The sequence below is a fragment of the Podarcis melisellensis genome (assembly GCF_964234715.1).
Source record: "Podarcis melisellensis genome assembly, chromosome: 3".
NCBI classification, from domain to species: Eukaryota; Metazoa; Chordata; class Lepidosauria; order Squamata; family Lacertidae; genus Podarcis; species Podarcis melisellensis.
In genome coordinates this window covers 98,434,823-98,454,356 of record NC_138530.1, presented here as the reverse complement: position 1 = coordinate 98,454,356, position 19,534 = coordinate 98,434,823, and the positions used below count along the sequence as shown (strand labels likewise).

Genomic DNA, 19,534 nt, shown 5'->3' with positions numbered 1-19,534 from the left:
TTCTTCAAACAGCTCTTCTTTATTCAGAGGCCAGAACAGAACTGAACTGAAGGGCTCAGTCAGCCTGCTTATATAGAGCTCCAGTACAACGTTACTGTAGCAACTTTCTAAAACTATCCAATCACTGAACGTAACTTTCGATCCTTCATTTGCATAACTATCTACAGTATCCATCCAATCAGTGAATGTCACTTTCGATCCTTCATTTGCATAACTATCTACAGTATCCATCCAATCACTGAATGTCACTTTCGATCCTTCATTTGCATAACTATCTACAGTATCCATCCAATCACTGAATGTCACTTTCGATCCTTCATTTGCATAACTATCTACAGTATCCCCCTGCTGGCCCAGGGTGAGAACTTCAGTACATAACAAAAAGTTTATTATCTACTTCTTTCCTGGTGCCCTGCTTCCCAGCCTCTCATACTCCATTTTAAATCATAGTTGCAGCATCCCCTGTGGTGCCCAGAGGCCTCGTTTCCAGTGCAACCAAACTGGTCGCACTCCCCTAAATCCAACTCTGCTTCCAGATGTTGTTGAACTCCAAAGAGCATAAGAAGATCCTGCTGGATCAGGCCAATGGCTCATGTATTCCGGCATCCTGTTCTCACAGTGGCCCACCAGATGCCTGAACGAAAACCACAAAAAGGATTTGAGTGCAAAAGCACCCTCCTCTCCTGTGGTTTCCAGAAACTGTCATTTGGAAGCATTGCTGCCTCAAACTGTGGAGGTAAAAGTCTTGGGAATTTGCTAGTCATTCATAGGAAATATTGCGTATCTAAATATATCATCAATTATTATAGTCATTCAATTAAAATTATAGAAATGTGTTTAGAATGGGAAAATGTAATTCTGCCCAACTTATTTGTGTTTCCCTCTCATTTCTGCACAACTCTTTCTGGACTTGCTTTTTGCCAGCTGATGCCATATTAGAGAATAATATATCATCACTATAATGGCATTTTGATGATGTATTACATTAATTCATCACTAAAGCAATAGCACTTTGGTGATATATGGTTGTATCAGGGAACTGGTGCAATAATGACACATTACTCACAGATAATGCTGACCATTGTGAATGGCTTCCAGTTGCCTAAAAGTTTTAATAAAACATTTCTATCCGAAAGTGCTATGCTGAAAGGCCTGATCAATTTGGAAAATAGGAGGAAAGCATTATTAGAATGTACAAAGAGTTTTGCATACTTCCAACACCATCCTAAATCTACAATTTGAGATGATGTCTTGTGGGGCCTTTGCTAGCAAGGCAGAACATTCAATTTGGTGCAATGCTGCTTAGGGGTTTGAGGTGATCCCAGCCTAATTCTTTTGAAACATAATCTATTAAGACTGAAAGAGATTGACAGCAGTGAAGACTGGGCTTCTTTATTCCTGTTCAATATCAGATACCTCGGAATGGAACAGGCACAGTGAAAACTACCCACATTGTTGTGGTCAAAAAAAGAAGTTGAAATCCTTTAGGGAAATCCAGCTGAACATAAACTACTGAGACACCGCTTGTATCTGTAATGGCTAGATGCTAGCAAATAAGAGAAAATTGAGAGAAGTCTTTCTTTGTGTATTTGTAACTTCTGAGCTACATAAATGCTATTCACTCGGAACCAACTCTCTTAATCTTCAAATAGTATCCTCTTTTCCTCCACCCACACTTTTCAGATGTTCTGCTCAACAACTAATTTGACCCCGAGGCTGTTCATTTGTTATCTCAGCAAGCTCCCCTGCAAACTAACTGCTTTCATGAGTGTTCTATGCATGTGAGCTGTGAGTTTCCTCTCCTGATGTTATGTTAAACTGAAGATCACAGACTCTCCAGGGATTCAAGCAGGAATCTTTTCCCCAGTCTTACCTGAAGATGCTGAAGATGAAACCTGAGGTTTTTGGATGAAAAGCATATGCACTACTTTTGAGCTATCCATACTATTGTAGCCAGCTACCTGTTGTTGTTGTTGTTGTTGTTGTTGTTGTTGTTGTTGTTGTTGTTGTTGTTCTTCTTCTTCTTCTTCTTCTTCTTCTTCTTCTTCTTCTTCTTCTTCTTCTTCTTCTTCTTCTTCTTCTTCTTCTTCTTCTTCTTCTTCTTGCTGTTGCTGTTATTCTATTCTTTTTGCTTCATTTTCTTTTTTTCTTTTTTCACACACACACAGACACAAACACACACACAATGGGCAGAAAGGTGTAGGTCATCTCTGAGATGCTATGACATTGATTCAAGGTTCCTCAGCTGTGCAGTGTACATAACACATATGCTGGGGAGTCATCTGTCAGCTATGCCCCTCCTATGGAGTTGAAGCTCAGTGCCAGGCGCCACAGTCCAGTTCATACCATTCAAAAGTGGTCCTCAACCCTCAGGAGACTTTGCAGGGGGCAAGGGATGGTGGAGAGAGGAGAGGACAGGCAATTTAACTTTTGGCAGCCTCCTTCCACTGGCACTTCTCTGGATCTAAGCCATTTTGTTTAATAATGGGTAAATGAGAAAGAACAGCAGGGAGCAGGCAAGTACTGAAGTGATATGCTGTTTGTACATTGTCTGCACCATTTTTAAGCTAGATAGAAAGATTATTAAGTAATCTTTTAAGCCTAATTGGATGTAACATTGCAAGAAAATGGGTGAACTGGAGTGGTGTAGTGGTTAAGAGCGATAGACTCGTAATCTGGTGAACAGGGTTCGCGTCTCCGCTCCTCCACATGCAGCTGCTGGGTGACCTTGGGCTAGTCACACTTATTTGAAGTCTGTCAGCCCCACTCACCTCACAGAGTGTTTGTTGTGGGGGAGGAAGGGAAAGGAGAATGTTAGCCACTTTGAGACTCCTTTGGGTAGTGATAAAGCGGGGTATCAAATCCAAACTCTTCTTCTTCTTCATGCTGACAGAATCCCTCATTCTAGCCTCTTGGAACAGCCTATTTCAAAGTTTGCAAATCAGGAAACTGATGTGCTCTGTTACTCATATGCGCTGCATCAGGAAGATTTTGTGCAACATATGGCAGGACAGAATCTTGAAAAAAGATGTGCTTTCTGAAGCCCACATTCCCAGAATGTCCGCGCATGATGTCTACGCTAGCTTGGTCATATCCGTGGAATGGAAGAGGCAGTGTTATTTTCCAGAAAAAGAGGTGTTGGAACTCACCACGAATACCTCCCTTGTTCTCTTATAATGACAATGACAATGGTGACCACCTGAGCGGTGGCAGAACGGAGTTTTGGTGAGTTCTGGCTAGAAAAAAAGCCCTGGGAAAATGATAGGATCCTAAAAGATGTGCTCTATGGGCAGCTGGCTTCAGGCACCAGGCTCATATGCGGACCAACTCTGCATGACAAAGATGTCTGCAGATGTGGCATGAAGACTGGCATTAACCCCGCTGTGTGGAAATGCCTTGCAGACAACCACAGTGCCTGTATGAGGATACCACAGGGACATTCACATAACCACCCCCACCCCCTGCTGAAACACTGGGTGAGGAAAGTCAAGCAATCTACTTAAGCAACTCCACAACCCACCTCAACCATTGTTTTACTCTGTATTTGTGCATATGTGCTTGTGTGTGTGTGTGTGTGTGTGTGATGATTCAGTAATGCTCCTTCCTTCACTTAGCTAATGGAAGATATCTTTGGAAGCCGCATTGGTTATGATATCTTTGAAATTATCCTGGAAATTTGGTATAGCAGTAATAATAAAATTAATTTTAATTTATACCCCACCTTCCCCGGCCAGAGTTGGGCTCAGGGTGGCTAACACCAGTAAAATTACAATGAAAACATAATAGGGGGAACCAATTTAAAATATGGGTTAAAATACAATTTAAAACGCAGCCTCATTTTAATAGTAGCCCATAGATCAAAACCATAAGGGGAGGGAAACATAAGGGTCAGACTGAGTCCAAACCAAAGACCAGCTCTGTCTTAAAGGCCCTGTGGAAAGATGTCAAGTCCCCGCAGGGCCCTAGTCTCTTGTGACAGAGTGTTCCACCAAGTCGGGGCCAGTACTGAAAAGGCCCTGGCCCTAGTTGAGATCTAACCACCTTGCGAATTAAAACTTATGAATATTGTTGTTATTTAAATTTCCATACTGCCCTCCATCCAAGGATCACAGGGCAGTTTACAATATAAAAAAACACAGAAATACATATCATAGTAACAAAAAACAACCCCTCCCCCATTTAATAGGCCATGTTTTGTTTAATTAGCCAAAGGCCTGGGAGAAGAGGAATGTTTTATGTCTAAATAATGATGTAATGACAGTGCCAGGCAACGATGTAATAACAGAGCCTTCCACAAATGGGAGCCATCACAGAAAAGACCAGATCTCTGGTGGAGGAGGCACAAAAAGAAGGACCTCAAATGAAGATTGATGGGTTAGGGCTGATTCATGGGGGAGAGGTAGTCCCTGACTGGTTATGTGTTCAAGTGTGTGTGTGTGGGGGGGGTATTGTAGCTCTTCTTCACCCTCCCCTTGTACTGAAAACCTACCATCTACTTGAATGTAATGTGCTATCGAATTTAATGCACACCCTAATTTTTGCGACGTGATTTGGAAAAAAGTGCACATTAAATTCGAGTAAATATGGTAAAATGCTTTTGTACATGTGGGCCCTTGCATCTGGGTGGCTTTTTTACGAGTAAGGAGCCTTAACTGGAATTAATAACATGGGATGCTCTGAAGTCGGGATCTGCTTGTCTGATTACTCATGATTTTTAAAAATATTAAAGATAGCAAAATGTATAGTAGTGTGCCTTAACTGGCAACAACTATTGAAAAATAGAAGCAAGTTCACAAAACCTTATTAGATTTCTGATCTTGGCTATGAGTACGGGATTTATATTGTTTTTGCCTCTGTATGATATTAAAACCGATAATATGTCATATGTGAGATTCGAATCATGTCAACTGTATAAAGAAATTATCTTACTTAGCTCCTCTTGCTCTCCCTCCCTCCCTCCCACCCTCTCTTTCTCTCTTATATCCTCAAAAATATCCTTTGATAGTTCTTACATCAGTTTTTGTATAGATTGTAGTAAGCAAAAGAATTACTTATTAGTTCTTCCTTTTTTGTGAGATATTAATATGATAAACCTTTATAATAAATGTGACTCAAGTGCTGTAAAGACACACCATGCTGTGTTGATAGGGCTTATTTTTTCATATTTCTCATGCTGCATATTATACACTACCATGTACTCACATTTGTCATACAAAATGTGGTTAAAGTTACATTTCCTTATTATAAATGATAGTTCACATGCAGCACTTCATGAGTGTAAAGAAATGTAGCCTGTGTCTCATGGATTAGATCATTTGCATCTGTCCAGGTGTTGACTATTTCACTTGCAGTGAATGTGACCTCTGGAATCAAAACAGATAAATCAATTGTATTATGAAGATTACTAGAATGCAAGTCTGTTCCTCCATCCACCTATCCACTCAATTCTCATCGCCATGATTATTTCACTACTGCTTGTGCATACAGGTGACAAATAACAGTAAGCTTTTGTTGATTTGAGTGCTATAGTTTCTGGTATGTGTAAGAAGAATTACCATAGCAGCCAGTAGCATATCAATTGCATGCATTAATGCACAATGGCTTCACTTCACTTCACAGAAGTGTTCATTTAATGGATATAGAACAGTGATGGGAAGTCTGTGGCCCCCCAGATGTTGTTGGATTCCAACTCCCTCAGCCCCAGTCCCCATAGCATAGGTGCTTGATTGTCGTCTTCCAAAGCAACTGCTCTATTCTGAACTTAAAAATGGAAAGCGTAATGCTGGTGGTCAACAAAAGAGGTTTAAAGACTGTCTCAAGGCAAATCTTTTAAAATGTAGTGAAAACACCAACAATTGGGAAGCACTTGCCTGCGAGTGCTCTAAACGGAGAACAGCCTCTACCAAAGTTGTCATGGGTTTTGTAGACACTCAAACTCAGGACGCAAGGGAGAAATGTGCTAAGAGGAAGGCATGCTTGGCAAACCCACACCGTGATCAACTCCTGCCCGGAAACCAATGTCTCCACTGTGGAAGGACGTGCGGGTCCAGAACTGGCCTCCACAGTCATGGAAGATAATCTTACTCAGCTACGAGTGATCGCCAAAGAAGAGGAGGAGGAGGAGGAGCAGCCAACTCTATGTGTAGAGTTCTGTAGGGAAACCCTACTGCTAGGCCAAACTTTGAATAATTTGTCTCCACTTTCTCAGGCTAATCTCACTGCTACTCAACTGCACATGCAGATCATAGCTGAGAGATGCTTGCCACTGTATGTCCACATTCCATCTTGTCCATTTATTTTTCGATATCTGGTTTGCATCGCCATCACTACTCTCATCTTTCTGTGCATGGATATTAGTTTTCTTGCTAAATTTACCAGGGAAAGAACAAATAGGTTTCTCCAAAGGTTGCTCTACACTAGACCACTGTCTTATTCTTATGCATCTGGTTGAAAAATACAGATCCCAAAGGCAATCTAAGATATACGCTGCTTTTGTAGATTTTCGTGGTGCATTCGACTCAATTGACCGCCCAAAGTTGTGGAGGAAACTCGCAGAATTAAAAATTGATCAGCGCCTATTGATTCTAATGCAAAATCTACACTCTTCCAATACCTGTCAAGTCAAACTTAACATCAAAGGTCACCTTTCATCAGACATCCCAATTTCGAAAGGGGTAAAACAAGGGTGCATTCTTGCCCCCTTTCTATTTAATTTATTTTTATCAGACTTGCCAGATTACCTTCAAAAAATAGAATCACATGCCCCTAAACTTAATCAGAAACCAGTTCCTCTCTTACTATACGCAGACGATGCTGTCCTACTATCCTTAACGAGCTTGGGTCTAAAACGTCTTATATCTTCACTGATCCTCTATTGCGAATGTAACAAACTCTCTATAAACTATGAGAAGACAAAAATTTTGGTCTTCTCGAATGGTTGGAAATTAGAGAAATGGAAAATAAGAGGGCAAGAAATCCAACAAGTGAAAATCTATAGGTATCTGGGAATCTTATTCCAGAGCAATTTAGGGTGGGCAACCCATCGCACAAATGCCATAAAACAGGCAAAGTGCATCTCATCAGCAGTTGCCCGTTTTCATTATCAGAAAGGTAATCAATTTATTCCTGCGGCAAATCAGATATTTCAAACAAAAGTGCAATCCCAGATATTCTATGGAATCCCGCTATGGGTCCAAGCATATAACAATGATTTAAAAAAGATTCACTCTAGCTTTCTGAGACGTATTCTTGGACTCCCACCTATGATCAAATATGAAACAATGTGTGCAGAAATAGGCATACACACAATGGAATATTGGGCATGGTCCACCTCAATAAAGTATTGGTTACGCTGCCACTTCCGCTGCCCTCCATCAAGTCTGCTCGCTGATTTGCTCAAAGACTCCTATAAATCAAGATGGTATCAGCACCTCGAAAAAAAGATTGAATCTTTAGGCGTCGAGCTGGAGTCCCTGTACAATTCTAATGAGCAATATATTTCCCATAATATCCTAACTAGACTAAAGGATGTCGAGAGACAAAATATTATGGCAGCTGTAAACAAAATTTGCTCCCCCATATTCTATGAATTAAATATCTTAGATAGCAGAGCCAATTACGTCACTAAACTAATAATCCCAGCCCAACGTAGGGCTTTTATGCTGGCCCGCTTGAATGTTTTTCCCTCAGCATTTGTCAGGGGAAGATATCAAAACATTCCTAGAAACAAGAGACTCTGCAGATGCTCTATGAATGTCCCGGACACTGTAGAGCATATTCTCCTTCATTGCCCATTGTACAGTACGCTCCGTCAACGCGTGCTGTCCCCCCTTTTGGGTGGTCTGGAACCGCAGCAAGGTGAATGTGTGGGATTCTACCTATCCGACGTTGACCAAAGGGTAACGGCGGGGGTAGCCGAGTTTTTGGCAGCAGTCCTCCAAGGAGCAGGTTAACAAGGAAAACCACTGACTCTATATGTATATATATATATATGTACTTAGCAAACTGCTGCCTTTTTTATATATATTTCAAGGCTTTTATATGTTATTTTCTCTTTTAAGGTTTTATTTCCATAATGCCTAATAAAGGTTTGATAAAGTAAGTAAGTAAGTAAGTAGTTTTCTTGCTTCTGCTGTGCTGCCCTCTCACTCATTTAATTAACAATGATGTCTTACTAGTAAAACTTTAGGACTGTTTTTATGCAACCATCTGAATTTTACATATGGGGCACATGGTCTTCAGAAGTCTGCAGAACTGGCCAAAGACTACATATTACAAATGATAAGAAGCTTTGTTTGAGGTGAAAGCCCACCAGTTGCTAGGCATCCATTTGATGTAACTTTGCGGAATAAACAGCAACAGTTTTTCAGGCAGTGTAGAGGAAGTTCTGTCTTCTAGCTACTGATGTTACCAAGGCACTGTGCCAACCATTAAGGGCAGAAATGGTCTAGTTTGCTGCTTCCTCTATTTTTGGGCTTTACATTGCATTCCTTGATGGCATTTGCATCTTAGTCCAGAGAATGAGAACCTGTGCCATTCTAGATGTTGCTGGACAATAGCTTCCATCACTCACATCCTTGGCTATGATTGTTGCAGCTGATACATGCAGGAGTCCAACAACATGTTGTGCATTTCAGGTTCTGCACACACACCCTGTCTTAATTACCCCTGGCCCTAGTTCACATTTGTGTGTTTGTGCTTTTGAATTATATGACTCTTTCATAGTCTTGGGTTCAATTATGTCTGAACATATTGAAATTTAGCCATAAGAGGTGAGTATATTCCAACTGCTAAACAAACGATTTTGGCCTGTTCAAAGTGTAGAAGATTATAATTCCAAAAAGATTAGCTTTTAGATCTCATTAGTAAGAAAATGGTTGCTATTTTGACTAATACAGTAATTAAAACTCTGATGGCTAGGTGAGTGCTTAATGAAACAGGTTTGCCTTTCATTAACTAAATAAGCTTTGGTAAGAACTTTTGTTATTAAGGGTTTTTCCTTCCTCTGTTAGACCTTTGCCATGCAGAGTAAGTTCTAATTAGGATATTTCAGATGCTGATTTAGATTTTTAGTCTTTTTTCTATGCAAAAACTCAACAATACATGTTCTACTTATTATTTCCTCCTCTTTCCTCCCAGGTCTTCCTCCAGGTCCCAAGGCAGATTCAAGCCACACACCTGAGCCATGGAGGACTCCACTGAATATCTCAGTGATAGGAAACACAATTGTTCCGATATCATGGACACAAGCTGTACTAGATATTATCTGGGCACAACAGATTCCCAAGCCAATTCCAAATCTTATTGGGCTGCCCCAGGTCACCCTGAAGGAAGTCCTGAATCTGCAATTAATGTTAGCATCTGTATGTCTCAAGAGACAATTGAAGAGTACACCATCTCTCTAATTAATTTGGTTCCTCAGTTAATTATAGACTCCAATTTTTAACGTATTCAGAAACGAAGCACAATCTAATTACAAATGGGCCCTGCTTCTAGGTTTTACACTGACCAGAGGTAATGATAAGCAAACTCATGGCTTGTTTTAGCATCTGCTCAATAATTATGAGCTATTTTCAGTGAGTGCTCAGAAAGATATTGCCAGTTTTTGAAGAGTCCATTCGCAGATAATAATGTTAGTACATGTGTGTGTTGATACTGCTGCACACATGCTCCTTATTGTAATGACTTTTGAGAATGTTGGTTCCCGTGACAGAAAAACCCTTGGCAATTTGATTTCGCCCTTTTCCAAAATAAACACACTCAGAGCAAGAGAGGTTTTATATCTAGATAGGGACAGAAACCACATACAGTATTTGCAAGAAACAAACAATCATGGGAACAAGCAAGCAATTTGAGCAAGACTAAGTATGTAACATTGAAGGGATTTTGTCGGTGCTTCTACAGTGCAGCTGTCTTTGGACTCTTGGTCTGCTGACATCTTAAGAAGGATACAAATGAATTAATAGCTGTACAAATTCATATTCTGAACCATAACATTAGGAGTTATAAAACACTGTTAGCAAAATGAGACAAAGCTTTGCATCAGATGCAAATGGTAATTTTTGGATAGTTACTTTAACTGCTGAATGCAACAGCTAACATCTCTCTCTATATATTGCTTTTTGCTTTCCTCGGGGGATGAAATGAGAACTATTCTGGCTGCAGTGTGTCTTAAATTAAAATTGTACCCCTTTTCAACATTACCAAAGCAAACGGAATGTTATTTTCTAAGCGATTCAAGCTTTCTCTATAGCTTTTCAAAAAGCTGGCAAGTGGTAAATTTCAAGGAAGGACTATTTCTACCAGGGTAACATAGTTACAAATATATTTTATTTTTATTTTTTAAAGTAAAATGGCACAGATCAGCTAAAACCACTTTGATTTCCTTATGAACTGAACTGTTGAGATCATTTGAAGGATGTATACTGGCATACGGTGAAACTATGTTTCATTTTAAAGAGAAAAATGTCTTAATGTACAGGACAAAAAAAGCACATGGAGCTATAGTATGGAATATGGCACAATAATGTGTAGTAAACCAGTGGCACAGTACAAAATATTTTGTTGTTTACGCTTGAGGTACAAGTGTTTCATTAACGTGTGACCCAGAAATTACAGATCCCCCCAAACTGATGCCAAAGATTTATGCCGTTTTCTGCTTCAATGCCCACATTTTGTGCCACCCCCACAACTGAGTAACTGACAAAGCAAATTAGGGTCACAGCAACCCTGTGCGGGCCCTGAAATGGTCAAATGGCCACTTGGGGCAGGTGTGCGCATGAGGGGAAGGGTGCGTGCATGAAAGAGGTGGGGCGCACACAAGTGAGGCACTGGTTTGGAATCAATTGATGTTTTTGGCATTAACTTGTGAACCTGATTTGTTTTGTCAATTACCTGTTGGGGGTATACAAAACGGGGAGTTCGCAGCACAAAACCTTGGCATCAGTTTGGAGGAATCTGGAATTTCGTGGTCACACATTAATAAAGCTGAAGTAGCTACTGAAAAGGGTCTATGATGCAAAATGCCTTGCAAGTCATTAATGTTGGCATACATTGTTCCCTGGGATTCAAAAAGGTCCTCTTCACTCGGAGCCGTTGCAATCAAATCCTTGTCAGTGGGAGTTGGGATTCCCAAAGCAATATGCTGATGCATTTTACATTAGCGCTAATGGCAGGTTTGTAGCTAGGAGCTCCCAGGTAACTATCTAACTTCACATTCTATTGATCTGGAATCTAGGATACAGGCACACTGTGTACCACAAAAGGATGCTAGATGAGGAGAACATTAGTACTCAAGAGCAGCATGGCTTACCGGGCTGCCTTTTTTTGTACAAGGAAGTTGCAGCACAGAGTAGTCCAGACAAAGTTAAGCACTGTTAAGGAAAAGGGCCACAGCTCAATGGTAGACCATGTGCCTTGCAAAGAGAAATCCCTGGTCCAATCTATGGCATCCCTGGGTAGGGCTGTCTGAAACTCTAAAGAACCCTTGCCCATTAATGTAGATAATACTGAACTACTTGGACCCAATGGTCTGACTCAATATAGAGCAGCTTCCTCTGTCAAGTCCCATTGATTTCAAGGGGGATTATGAAAATTCGTGGTTGCCTTCGTCTTTTGAAATTAATAGGACTCCACAGTGCTTTATGCTGTCTGGTTCGTGCCCTGTGTAAGCCAAATATGCTTTTGACATGGACAACTGAAAGAGGGGAGATTTCAGCACATACACCTTCATAATGTCTTAGTGGGTTGCGTGTGCCTTGCGCCTTCTCTTTGTTATCCCCGCCTGCAATTCCAGTCAGGTTTCATTCCTAGCTATGATGGCTCATTGGTAGATAGCTCCAAGGTCTCTGGTCCCATTTTCAAGTCATCTAGGTTAATGACCTTCCATGCATCACACCCTTCAGTACAGTTGAGGAACCTCAGTCCTTGGGGCCTAATGCAACTCTCCAGACTTCTCTGTATGGCACTTGGGTCTCACTCCAGGTCACATCTCCTTCCAGCTATGCCCCCTTCTGCCAGGCCACAAGCCTCACTGAACCAGCTTCATCCACTCCTCAAGTTTTCTGAAGGGAATGTCTTCTTGAACTCTGATAATGACTCTAGCTTGCCCAAATGGCTCTTACTTTCCTCCTGTACCAAGGTATTGTACAGTGGATTCCTTAAATGAATTATGAGTTAAGAAATGCTTCCTTTTGTTTATGCTAAAGCTGCTGCAAATGATTCTGCTTAGCATTTCATACCTGAGTCTTAATTTATGGATTGGTTTTCGATACACCACCAACAAGTTATTCTAATAGTGCTATTTGATTCGTTCTCCACTTATGTTGTGAATGAATTGTGAAGAACAGAATGCCGATAACAACAACAAGAACAAGAACAACAACAACAACAACAACAATTCAGAAGGGAAACCTAGGACCTAACTGCAGGCTTGTACACATGTTACACAGAGCACAGACACAAGTTGTCTCTATACATGTGTCTGTGTGAAAGTGTGTACACTTGCTTAGTTGTTCACTTCAGTTATTATCTGCAATAGTGTAGCTGTGGAGCTCAGTTGTTGTGTATAAAGATACAAAGACTGTATACATTGAACATGACATGTGATCAATTGTATGAGTGTACAGATCAACTGTTTGTGCATACAGATTGAACACTCATTGAATGTAGTGTGCAAATACGTTTCAAACTTAAACCTGTTTAAAAGTTGTTCCCTATCTCTATACCAGGAAATTTTGGTACATATATAGTGAGAACACACTAGGGATCTCTAACACGGAATGCTCAAAACCCTTGGCAAAACTCTACTTTCAGGATTTATTGGGGAAATCCATTACAGTTAAACTGATATAAAACCATTAGGTTTGAGGTGGATATACCCTGAGGGAAATCTCTTCAAATAGGCCTATATGGGTTTTATCTGGCTCTGCTCATACTTGTAGTTGCTATGGCTTAATCAACTTTGATTCAGTTCTTACAATCATTTTTCTTCTAATGTCTGGAAAGATAAAAAAAATAGCAATAACAACACAGATGGAGCTCTATGAATTTAAAACTGCTTAGCAAAACTTTGGAAGATAAAGGAGCCCATGACTTTCATAGATGGATGAAACTGGCCATCTGGCAACTAGAATAAATGTTCTGTGAAGTTCATTTTGATCAGTGTATAGGGACAAATGTATTGGGAACCTTTTAAATGTTGTACAATAAAGCTACATTTAATTTACAAAGGAGGAAACCAGGAGATGTGATAGTTCTGACAAAGTAACTTTGGCAGCTATTGATTGTTATTTATATACTACTTTAAAAATACCCTTGTATACAAAATGGTGACAGCAATCGGGAAATGTTATGGAAAGTAACATTTTGATGGGTTTGTGATATTGGAATCCATGGCAACTATGAGTTTATTACAAATACTGTAACTCTGGTGGATCACATTTGAGACCGTGTTTTGAAATGGCTTGGGGCATGTTCCAGGTATTAGGAGTGCTAAGATGGCACTTGTCATGGTTTCAGCATGATCTTCTGAAGGCACAGGTTCCTGTTTTCCTGATCCCTACAAGGTGACAGACTGCTTAACATGGCTCACAGACTAGTTACGTCAATACCAGAACTCACTGTGGGATAGTTCTGCCTACCGTGATAACTGTTCCTTTTCTGAACAGCAGCTTGAGAACTGCTACCAGGGGTGCCAACTTGAATAAAATATTGGGGGGGGGGAGGCAGTTAAGCCCTGCCCCGAATAATGGATCACATTTGTGGTGTACATGCACCATTTGAATAACAATGCCCATCAACTTTTTTTGGGGGGTGCAGCTTCATCAAATATTTTATTGGAGCCCCAAAGCCACCACGACTCCTAGGAGTTGGCTCCTATGACTGCTACTGACATTTCCCCCCAAAATATGATCTTGTTCCTTAATTGACACCAATCACCTTTAGTTACATAGATTTATAGGCATAGCAGGACACACTACTAGAGAACAAGTGTTGTTCAACATGTTGTTGATCTTCTTTTTAAAAATATATATGCAGGGATACCACCTTCTCTGATGCCATGTTGCCAACAAAACACTACTTAAATTTGAATTAACCAATTATGGGTTACTAGGCTTTGTTTCCATGTAAAACATTATATACTCCTGACGTTCAGTGTTGATCGACGTTTATTCAAAAGGGACGCGGGTGGCGTTGTGGGTTAAACCACAGAGCCTAGGACTTGCAGATCAGAAGGTCGGCGGTCCGAATCCCCATGACAGGGTGAGCTCCCATTGCTCGGTCCCTGCTCTTACCAACCTAGCAGTTCGAAAGCACGTCAAAGTGCAAGTAGATAAATAGGTACCACTCTGGCGGGGAAGGTAAACAGCATTTCTGTGCACTGCTCTGGTTCGCCAGAAGTGGCTTTGTCATGCTGGCCACATGACCCGGAAGCTGTCTGCGGTCAGGGGTCAGGGGTCCCTTTACCTTTACCTATTCAAATAAAGATAATTTACTCATGTGTGTTGTGTAAAGGCTTCACTACTGAGGAAAGGGGGGGGCATTTCCTGACTGTTTCTTGTCACTTAATGTAGCTACGTAGAACATAATCCTGCAGGTGGGAAATATTGACCTCCAGTCAGATTCCTAGCAGGAGAGAACTAGGAAGGGGGAATAAGAAGCTGTCACTGCAACCAAACCACATAAAGCTAAGAGAAATAATACACAGGCTCCCACTCCTGGTATTCATTTCTGGCAGGGGCAAATTTGCCAACCCTCCTCAAACTATCATGTTGATGAGCAGGGGTACAGCCTAGCTTGTATGAATTCGGTTCTCGGAATTTCCATTCCACCTTATTGGACCAAAGCTTACATTGCTTGTGGAAAGGTGGGCTACTTCCTTATCCCTCTCATAGCTGGATTTAATTGTTATAGTTACTGAGAGACATTTTTCCAAACTATTGGGCACCTTTATTGTACACAGAAATGATTACAGTGGAAACTTGGTTCTCTGTAGTTGACGAACAAATCGGCTCCCGAACGCCGAAAACCTGGAAGCAAGTGTTCTGGTGTGATGGCCTGGGATTCCGATTCAGAGGATGAACCAGAGGAATCCCAGCCTGCACTGGAGTCCCCGCCTCCAGGGCCGGCTGAACTGGGGCAAGGCCTAGATGCTGAAGAGCCTGCACCTGTGTCAGAGCTTCAGGAGCTGGCCCCAGGTGAAGCCCTTCTGGCCCCAGAGGGGCTTGACGACTCAGTGGCCACAGGTGAGCCTCCTCCAGGGCCCAGTAACCCTTCGGCCTCTCCTGATCTGCAGAGGCTTAGGGCAGAGAGGCGAAGGGAACTGGTTGCCCCCAGGAGGAGTGCTCGCCTTAAGGCCAGAGGAGGCGGGGCTCCTGGGGGCCGGGACCGCCCCCGGCCTTAGAAGAGGATAAAAGCCCAGTCAGCCTGGCCCCAGGTTGCGGGAGCAACGTCGTTGTTGGCTTTGGACCTTCCTGTGTTCCTGATCCCTGCTCGGCCTCCTGTTCCTGACTATCCGGTGTTCCTGATCCCTGCTCGGCCTCCTGTTCCTGACTATCCGGTGCTCCTGTTCCCTGCTCAGCCTCCTGTTCCAGCGTTCCTGTTCCCCGCCCGGCTCTCCGCCTTGGACCTCGCCCCTCTTCGTGTGGACTCTGCTTACACCCACGGTACCTACCCCCGGGACCAGCACATCTGGTTTTCAAACATTTTTTGGAAGCCGAACATCCAATGTGGCTGTCGACTATTGTTTCTGGGGCACCTGCACCAATCAGAAGCCGTGCCTTGGTTTTCAAACATTTCAGAAGTCAAATGGACTTCCGGAATGGATTACGTTCGAAAACCAAGGTACCATTGTACTTGAGAAAGTAAGGAACCAACACAGTCTTATATATTTCCCAATCCTGGCTGCACTGGGCATGCCCAAGGAACTCCATGCCCCCAGTGAGACATTTTCCCTTGGACCAGCAGTCCTCTCTGTGCCAAAAAAACAATTTTCTCCCCAAAGTTTCCACAGTGGTTTGTTTTGTAGGCTGTGCTTCTTATTCCCTCCCCAGGTATAAATTAAGTTGCAGCTGGGCATGCAGAACTACTTGGGATTGAGGCCATAGCTTCAAAAAACTCAATCACAAGCACACATGGCTTACAATTATCTCTGGGCCACTATTTTCAATGTAGATAATAGCACCCTCTAAAGATTTCACTATTGCCACCTCATTTTCTCAGAAGAGTGCAGATGCTTTGAATGCACTTGTTACATTGCACTCACATAGGGAGCTTTGGTTTTCATGGAGCCTTTTGAGCATGTAATTGGTAGAGTTCAATGATTCACATCTCCCTTGTTCAGCTGGAATTTTGACCAGTTATTAGCCAGCTGCTGTTCATTGAAGCAGATGTTATGAACCACATAAAAATTTCAAGGTTGTGGATAATACAAAGAGGGTTCTATCCTTATTCTACTAGCATTGGTGCTAAAACTCTTGCTAAGTTCACCCTTTCTACACACACACACACACACACACACACTCCCCCCAAAATTGGTTATAATATGAATATTTGTTATACTATGAATATTTCTTATTTGTTGATATTGCTATTTGTTGCTATTGTTGATACATCATTTGATGAGATCCCAGCACACAAACTTATTGATTTAAACAAACTATAAGGGGTGAAATTTCAAAGAGAAAACCGTAGATTACACAGGTGCTTCCGGACTGTTGTTATTTTCAGGTGGAATCATGGGAACCAATTCCTAGGGGCCAAGGGGTCTTCCAGCAAAGCAGTCTCCCCTTCACAATAGGCATGGGGAGAAAGTCAATGCAGTTCATCTTTAATGGCAATCCTACCTTACTCTCACATTCTGAAACAATACGAGAACCAAAACAGAGCCTTCCTTTAAAAAAAAGTGCATTGCTCTGAAATTTGCGAAGCAGTTATTCGATCAAAATGCATACATTAGGATAAAGTGTGCATAAACATAGAATAGCACACACACACACTATTGGGGCAAATTGATTGCAAAAATGTATAAGTTAAAACTGCTTGAAATGTTCTTACTAGGACAGATTTGCACGGAAATGCTGATGAGCTTTCATGAGGATTTTACTTGTTAAAAAAATAAATAAATCACAATTTGCTGGAGAATTGATGAACAGAAAAGTGAAAAACTGAAAGAACCATAACTGATGCAGAGTACTTTACACAAACACCTGCTGTTGTTTAACAGCACCCCTGTGGGGCTCAGGAGCCCAGTTATGTCACCCCTTGCTTGCAGAATTGACAGCCTCTCATCTTTTTTAAAACACCCTCCCTTGTGTAGTGTTCCTTCACCCTCCTCTGCTCTCCCCTCTCCTAGGAAGTCGTCTGGGCAGCGGCAGCTGCCGCCCCTGGTCTTTGTACTGTGCCGCTCCTGCCCCAAAGAGAGGTGCCTCCTCAAACTGCCCCACAGGGACCTGGGCCAGCCCCAGAGGCACCATTCACCTGGGAATCTTGTAGCCAGGGCTGCTGCAACAAACAGCTTTACAACCCTTTGAGAGGCAGAGACATGAGAGGGCATCAGAGGAGGGAGGGAAGGAAAGAGGGACAGAGGCCAGTGTTGCCCATGGCACCCCAGACCGTCATTCAAGGCACCCCAGGGTGCCACAACACACTGGTTGTAAACCACTGTTTTAAACCATTGCTGTTCCCCTCTCGGTGTTCCTCCAGTCTTCTTCCCATGCTATGGTTACTGCTGTCATGCAACCTGCCTTCAGTTTTGTTTCCCCAGACTGCCCTGGATTCATACATTAAATCCAGGATTGTGGAGCAGCACCACAAATCCTCAAATGGAGGCCGTGTGATGGCATTCTTCTATTTTTATTACATAGAGATACACACATTCTCACACCATTCTTGGTTCAATGACACATTCCTGCCAGAGTGAAAGCACTTGGGGGCAAGGGGGGGACGACTGGGGAGAGTTGCAAGTGCCAGTCAGAGTGGTCTAGGTGGCACATTCTCCCCCTGGGTCAGAGTTTTCCCAACCCTGGTCTAAAGTGTTGAAGGCATGCCTGCATTTTGTAGTATGGCTCTGAAATGATACGATATATCTCTATCTGTATCTATATCTCCTTGCATCTCCATGCATTACATAATTAGATTCAGAGATAGATGGGCAATAAAATGGATTATCAGCATGTTCAATTAATGGGCAGCTTGCCATGCATAGTAAATCAATAAAACATCTTTTCTGTTCTCCTGCTCTTTCAAAGATCTATGTTATGGGTTCGGAGAGAAACAATCACAGGAAGAATTTTGAACTGTATTAAAATTAAAGTTAGCTTTTTGAAATATACTGTATTTAACAAATTGCAATATGTCTTAAGGCTGATGAAAAGTTTTCATTTAGTTTCAGGCTCAGCTACTATCAATTTAGTAAACATTTTCCTGGAAGGCAGAAATGACCTTTTTGATTGAACAACTTCCTGTGATTATTCCTCTACCAGTGGGGAAGAAGAATAGTTTCTGGGAAGCAGCTGCTACGTTTCATCAAATAATAAATTACTCAAGCCACGACGTTAGCCAGAAAGTCCCTTTATATACTCATACCATTTCCTCTCTTCATACAACAGGGATTTTTGCTTTCTTTCTTTCTTTCTTTTTAATAAAGTCCTTTACCTCATATTTTAACACTTGCAATCAGGGCTGGATTTAGACGACGAGAGGCCCTATGCTACTCCACTTGTGAGGCCCCACCCTCACAATTAGAAGAAAATGGAAGAGTGTTAGAAACAAAACTGAGTGAAGCCAAGGATGATGAAGGGTATTCAATCAATCAATTCCTTTATTCGACCGATAGTCAGAAATAAAACACAGAAATAAAACACAATACAGAATTATGAACTAAAACATCATAGGGTATTTAAAATTCTGCAAGGGTATTTAAAATTCTGCAATTCACAATTTCTCCTCTGAAGAACGTAAGATATTATTGTTAAATACTATGGGGATTAAAAAAAATTATACAATTCACAATTTTTCCTCTAAAGGACATAAGATGTTTGTTATGTCTGCTGGCGTGGCCTCTTGCATCCTCTCTCTTCCATCCTCCGAGCCCTGCATCTCTTCCCCACTAGAGTCGGGGCTTCCATCCTCCACGGAGGAAGTGCTGCTTCTCACGATCTTTGGAGGCTCCCTGTAACCCAACTGCCCTTCCACCTCTCACCTCTGAGCTGATGGCAGTTCCCTGACAATTTTATTGTTAAATACCATGGTGATTTTAAAAAATGCATAAAATTAAAATAATAATAATAACAATAATAATAATAAACTTTTTATTTATATCCCACCCATTGAGAAACTTTTGCAATAACTGAACTTTGTAAACCTCTTGTGACCTGGGCAGGCCTGGAACTAGTTCCCATGTCTTGTTCCTCTCTAAGGAATCAAGTTCAGCCTTCAGCATCCTCTGAGGTTAAACTTTAGACCTCTTGGAAGCTTGAAGGTTCCCAAACCTTCTCTGAGTTACTAACAACCGCTGTAACTTCTATGACTGTTT

At 41.7% G+C, this 19,534-nt stretch overlaps 1 long non-coding RNA gene across 1 annotated transcript in view; it reads right to left on the bottom strand.

Moving 5' to 3' along the window:
* Positions 1-19,534, bottom strand: part of LOC309367429 — a 320,714-nt gene continuing 301,180 nt past the window's right edge. The window contains exon 2 of the long non-coding RNA XR_014167165.1: positions 1-399. This is a non-coding gene — a long non-coding RNA (uncharacterized lncRNA). The remainder of the gene's footprint in view (positions 400-19,534) is intronic.